At 39.1% G+C, this 7,014-nt stretch overlaps 1 non-coding gene across 1 annotated transcript; it reads left to right on the forward strand.

Annotated features, from left to right (window-relative positions):
* The first annotated feature begins 6,667 nt into the window (after positions 1-6,667).
* Positions 6,668-6,740, forward strand: TRNAK-UUU (transfer RNA lysine (anticodon UUU)). The gene has a single exon. It is a non-coding gene; the product is annotated as a tRNA-Lys (tRNA).
* The last annotated feature ends 274 nt before the right edge of the window (positions 6,741-7,014 follow it).

Consider the following 7,014-nt stretch of genomic DNA (forward strand, 5'->3'; position numbering starts at 1 on the left):
CCCAACCAGGTTTACAAGACAACGATACTGCGGAAGGCATATCATCTCTTGGTCATCCTCACATGCCACTTATACAACCAAGAGAGCACAGGAACATTCCCGTAGAGTTGGGTGATTGTGTTGGATCAGCTGGAAAATGAAGGAATATCTTTCAATTGGTCTAAAATGGTGGCTCTTCGGCTGAAGGAACAAGTAACAAAAGCTCGGCATCCGCCCAAGGGTCAGCAAGCAAATGTTTTCATGTCCACTTACATACTTGATGCAATATGTACCCACTAGAAGTTCCCAGGCTTAGGTTGGGCATGGAAACCTTTATAAACCTCTGTACACACCTATTGTAGGTTGTTCTCCGAATGCAACTTCAGTGATGTTATAATACAGCTACCAAACCACTTCGTCACCCTGGTGTACAAGATGATCTTTGAGCAGGATCTGCCTTGCATGTCCCAGGAAGCGATGGAGGCATTGGTTGACATAGCAGATTGGTATGCCTCACTCCTTGGCACCTTCATTCGGATGTACAATGCGAAGAAGGCTCCGCATGTTTTACCGAAGTTTTCCATGGATAAACTGGTCATGCAAGAGGTTTCACACCACATCTCGACAGGGTTTTCAACAAGACTGCATAGGAAGAAAAAGATACCTTGGCCCGCTCTTCCTTTGTGGACCAAGTTGTATGAGATCCAAAATCTCAAGCATGCTAAGGCCGAGATGAAGGAATTCAAGAGATTCACCTTCGGCACCAGATGTTTCAATCCATATGACCCGCATCGCTTAGTAGAAGACCACTGTGTGAGAGTGTATCATCCTCAGATCCACAGGGCATGTCATTGACTTGAGGAAGACCCATGGAGAAGTTGATTTAACTTCTCAAGGATCAATGAACCGATCACAATGACTGTAGAATGGTTAGTAGCGCAGAAGGCAGCAGCATCTTAGAGAGCAGCATCAGCAACAGCAGCAGAGGGCAGCAGACCTGTGCTTGACAAAGGCAAGAGTAAGGTTGCTGACAGTGTAGAGGCGAAGCAAAGATGCAAGTTCAAAGCATACCCACTTGTGTTAAGAGTAGATTTGGAGATTGAGGCGAAGAGACGACATTGCAACAAAAGGATCACGCAAATATAGATGGAGAAGTAGAAGCTGAAGGAGGCAAAAAAGGTGTTGCAGGAGTTGAAGCAACAACTCAAGGATGAACAAGAGCTGCGCAGAAGAGAGAAGGGAACACAGTAGGAACAGGAACAACAGGAGGCACAACATGCAAACATTGATGAAACTGCTCCCATACAGCTTATTGATTCATTCGAGCAGCTGGCACATAGTAGACAAGGTGGGCAGTTGCAGGAGCAGGACTTTACTCAAGAGATTGAAAAGATGCTAAAGTATATGGACATGGATGTGGTTCAGCCAAAGTTAGATCAGGACATTGACCTCATGCCTAGAAACCAAGAGGTCACCCCACCGGCTTCACCAGGTCCAAGAGCAGAGCAAGTCCCAAGCGATCAAGGAGACACTGAAATCATTGAGGATAATCCGGAAGAGGATGTGCAAAACATATCTTTCGACGAGTCACAACATAGAGTTGTAAAGTCATGCAGAGTGCCCACTCCAGATGTCCATGTATCTCCTGCGTAGTTTGAAGAACGAGTGATCGTTTTCAATGTGCGCAGACATCCAGCTGCATTGGCCGATGCTACAAAGGCATATGTCGAAGCCACTAGCTCAAGTGTTAGATTCTTGATAGCTGAGAACGAGCGAATGACAAAGGAGCTACAAGCGGTCAAGCAGGGAGAAGAGCAAGTTACAGAATCCGCTAGAGCAAAGTTGAGGAGAGTGACACTTGATGAAGTATCATCTCTCTAGATAGTCATCCGAAAGTTCTACTTTAGGTTTGTCACTATGCATAAGTCAGTTTTACATCTTAACGATTGGTAGCAACGTTGTGCTAGGAGAGCATGCATCTTGTCAGACATACACACTATTGTCAATCACATGTAGATATGGACAATGAGGTACAAGGGAGCCCCATTTCACTTTCCAAATATGATGAAGCCAAAGGTAGTGGAGTTGAAGGCACACATCTGGAGTCAGATCTAGAACTATGAGGAACTCCCGCAACTCATCACCAGCTTACAGGCTTCACATGCACGAGTGTTCAAGAGCATGGATGTCATTGTGTGCATGCATGCGATCCCATCCATTAGCACACTCACCGAGGTAAAGACAAAGAACCAAGTCTGACTAGAGTTGGACATGTACTTTGATCAGTTGATGCACATAGCCACTAGCACATACTTGCAGATGAGCATAGACACTATGCATCAGCATGTCGCTAGTAAAGTTGCATTCAAGACAATGATGCGTATGCTATCCGACGAGTTGGACGGAGGTGCAAAATCAATGTACTTGGATGCAACGGAGGCAAGAGTTCGCTTTCAGAAAGATGTCACCATAGAGTACATGGACACCATAACAGACTACCAAGTTTTGCATCGGTTCGCCACCGTCGATCATCGAGAGGATGTCAAAGAGTTAGTCTTCCCACAATTGTCCGAGTCTTAGTGATGTCTTACATCACATACTCAAGCCCATTTTTGTCTCACATGGGTACATTTGCATAATGTATTTTAAACATGTTGTAAAAGTGAAAGACCAAGTTTCAATAGTAGAATACGTAACAGTCATGTGTAAGTTGAAAAGTCATGAGGGTAGTTGTAGAGTCACAAAGGGGAATGTCAAGGGTGACCCCACCCTTTTCTATTTATAGAAACTCATAACTCATTGTATGGGCTTTTGGGAGCCAAGCATCCTATAGGTATAACTTAGAGAAATCTTCGATTTTATTGTAACGATCCTTGGCTTCTCCACAGTGCAAAGCTAGTACATCTCTTTGGAGGAGCAGGTGGCAGTGACTGTAATGTTCTGCTATCGAGGCTAGTGGTTGTCATGGTTGTATGTATGATTGGATCTTTCACTCTTTTAATATAACAGAGACAACACGTTTCATGCATATGTTGTTAGTTTAGTTTGGTTATCCTAGTTACTCTAATGATATATGTAGTTGTAATTTACACATGTATGTATGGACTACTATGTATGTGTTTGTATGAATATTATCGAACTATGTTGTTGGTATAACCCATCACTTTGGATCGTTGACTATCCTGCTTTCCATCTCATGATGTGTTTCTTCTCGTGTGTTCTCTTTCAAGCTGCGTGTTATCACATGTTTCTAAGGGGCGCACTCCTATCCCCTTTCATGTGTTAGCCTTTCATGCACCTTCCTTGACTTGCTGCAAGGTCACACCCTTGCCTCCAATAAGGACATCTTACTTACCTCTGCGTGCAACTACAGTCAAGGCGATATCCTACTACCCACTATTGGGACTCCTAATCCAAACGATATGAGGTCTAGTCGGGACTTCTTACCGGGGAGATCCCCTGACATGTTGGCGGGTCCAGCACCATCAACACAACTCTAAGAAAATATTCAACTATATTTTCTTCTTCATTCATTCTTAAGCTGTTGAACCTCATTCTAAATGCTTGAAGCAGAGCTTGTTGAACCTTCTCATCTCTTTCATAACTATTCTTAATCTTGTCCCATACTTCCTTGGTTGACTTGTAGTGCATTACTTCTACTACTTTATATTGGTTAAGACCAAAGAGAATGGTATTATTGGCCTTTGTATTGTTATCATAAACCTTTTTACCATCCACATCTAAAGGAGGAGTATCTAGAACAAAATAGTCAACTAATACAAAACTCAAAACATCTACACTTAGGGACATGAGATAGGATTCCATCTTGACCTTCTAAAATACATAATTTGTACCATCAAAGACTGGTATCATACATGAATAAGAATCTTGACTTTCTTTTCTGGCCATGATTCCCTATTGATCTACCTTCGAATGGTTAAATTGTTCTTAAAGGAACCAAGCTCTAGTAGCAATTGTTGGGAATCAAGTATTACTGAGAGGGGGTGAATCAATAATTAATCTTTTTTCTTTATTTTAGTGTTGAGCACTTAAACTTTCAATGTAATGCAATAAAAAACACATGAAAGACTAACATTCACATAAATTTGACACAATGATTTACATGGAAACCCTTATGGGAGAAAAAACACCAAAGCTTGTCTTGTATTATGATGATAATCAACAAACTGGCTCTAATTACATCATATGTTTGTGAGCACCCACTCACAAGAGGCCTCAAGCACCCTTAGATCAACAAGCCAAAACTTTCCTAGAGGCTCCAACCTCTTATAAATGCAGACCCCAACTTGCTTCAGTCAGGTGTTCCGCTATATCATACAATTTTCAAACTAAGAAAAATGACCTACCTCAATATTACAATTAAATTCTGACTCTATTATATTTCTACAACTCCTCCCTTGCTCCGCAACCACACACACTCAATTGTCTCTTCATCCACTGCTTTTGGTCTACTCCACTCTCTGTGCTTCATTCAACACACATAACATTAGCACATAACCATACAAAATCCTCTTCATAACTTATTATGTTATTCCACCCCATTTCGTCTCATACACAACTCACACACACTCACCAATCCCACATATAATTTTTCATTAAAACACTATACAAAGAGTTTCCTTGCACTTGGTCACGTAGTTCAAGAGCCACATTAAATGAAATAGAGCTTGTAGGAAAGTAAATGTTGGAGCATTAAACAAGTAATCATAAACATACAGAGCACATTTCTTACACAGTACAATTAACCCTTAAATTTTGAGTGTGGTTTCCCTTGTCAATTAAATGACCACAATACCAGTTCATATTCTTTCCAACAAAGACTACATTCACATTTTGAACTGCCTCATACTTGACATCCAATATTATCTATCCAATATCATAGAAATCCCATTGTTGAAACATATGTGCTATACCCATCACATTAACTGTGATTTGTTGCCTTCAATTAGAGCAATCCGATTTCGTGTTGTGTTTGATGTTCCCAACATTGAATTCTGATCATCCTGCTTAGTTTAGCAAATCCAGGGTTTCATTGGTTTTTAGCAGAGTCTATAGCTAAACCTATAGAATTAACTAACTTTTAGATTCAATGACTTTTGCCAAACATGACATTATGTACTTAGAGATTTGGCATCATATGCATACAAGGCAAGAACCAACTGCACAACTGCTAAGAGCTTCATATTAGCACTCGATTGTTGGGAGATCATTTAGTGGGAAGATAGATTGTTTGGTAGATTGTTGACTGGCCCAACTAAACATGCATTGAGAGTCTTTTTGTGCTAGGTCCCACACAGTTCGAGAGTTGGTCGCTTAATCCATCGGGACACCTAAAGGGAGGTAAATGGAAAATGAACCATCTTCGACTATATGTTTCCTTGACACCATTCATCGTCAATATACATCTACGACTTATCTTACTCGGGTCCTACTTAGGTTAGGGGTTGGGGGTTGGTGGTTGGTCCTTTGTATGCATGCCGAAACCTTTTGATGAAAAACCTTCCAACTAAGCCAACCTTCTGACTAGTCCCATGGCCTGACCTTATTGACCGATCCGACTTCTTCACAAATCTACTTAAGTCTGGAATTTATTTTAACAAAGAAATTTATTACAAAACACAAGATTAATGCGGAACCTTGAAGCCTAGAACACTGACAAACTTCAACTGACCATAACTCCATCATCCTCTAGAGTTTTTAAAGCTACCTTATACCATTGGAAAGGTCTTTCCAAGGTCTATCCATCTGAGCACATTACAAAGGCAACTGAGCAGATCACTTGATATGAAAGTTCCTTTAAAGACCGGGCCACCCAACCATCATAATTATAATATTTTTAACTTCCTCACTTAACCTGTCACTTAACCTGCTACTATAATGGTTCTCTTCTAAACACAACAACTACTAGAGGACTCCCCCTCAACTTGAAACTCCTTGGCACTCTCCATGTAGCTTGCTTCTTTGACATCAATGACAACATTTTGCCCAGAATTCTCCCATTTGACATCAATGACAACATTTGACATCAATGACAACATTTGACATCAATGACAACATATGATATCAATGACAACATTTTAACCAACAAAATAATGATAAAAAGTTAAGAACCTAAAACTACTTAATGCCTTTGTTAATATCTTAACTAGCTGTTTTTGAGGAGCAATTATCACCTTTCATTAGAACTCTTCTAAAAGCTCCTTTCTGATGAAAAAACCTCACATTCAAAATTTTATAAAAAGATGTTTGACACCTTATCCACAAACTTTTTTAAAATCAATCTTTTTATTTCCTTTCCTAATAAATAAATGTATAGAGTAATGATTTTGAATTATGGCGAAATTTTACATTAATCTAAAAACTTATTTTTAATTTAAACATCTTCTATTAATAATTTTGAATAGAAAAATTATCCATATAAAATTTAGGGCTATTCTTAAAAAAAATTGTAATTAATTTTTTTTTATTAGTAATTTTAAATATAATATTTCGGAAATCAAGGTCTTACCGCGGAGGTATCCTCAACAACCTAATAAATAAAACCTGTGGGTGCCACGCAGATAAAATAATCCCAATGCAAATTATATTTCATAACTTGGAGCCACAAGACTTCTGTACGATAGGAAGGAAAGATGATTAAACTACCCACATAAAAAAATTTAACGTCGCCGTCTTAGCTCAGCTGGTAGAGCGCGTGGCTTTTAACCACGTGGTCGTGGGTTCGATTCCCACAGACGGCGTAATTCGATTTTTAAGTAATTTCTTTTAGCGGAGTCGCCCAATGTTCGAGAATGCTTTTAGGTTATTATTGTTTAATAAAAAATCTTTTAGTTTATTAAAAAAACCGTTATTATTGTTTATAAAAAAAATGTAAAGTTGTTTGTAGTTTATAAATGGTGATATTTTTTTTAGTGTTAAAGGATTTTTTAGTTACTTAGTTGATTTACGGATAAACGTTATTATTGTTTATAAAAAAATGTAAAATTGTTTGTAGTTTATAAATGGTCTGGTTTA

The sequence above is a fragment of the Pinus tabuliformis genome, chromosome 2_2 (genome assembly GCF_031772625.1).
Source record: "Pinus tabuliformis cultivar Carrire ecotype Pingquan chromosome 2_2, CPIR1, whole genome shotgun sequence".
NCBI classification, from domain to species: Eukaryota; Viridiplantae; Streptophyta; class Pinopsida; order Pinales; family Pinaceae; genus Pinus; species Pinus tabuliformis.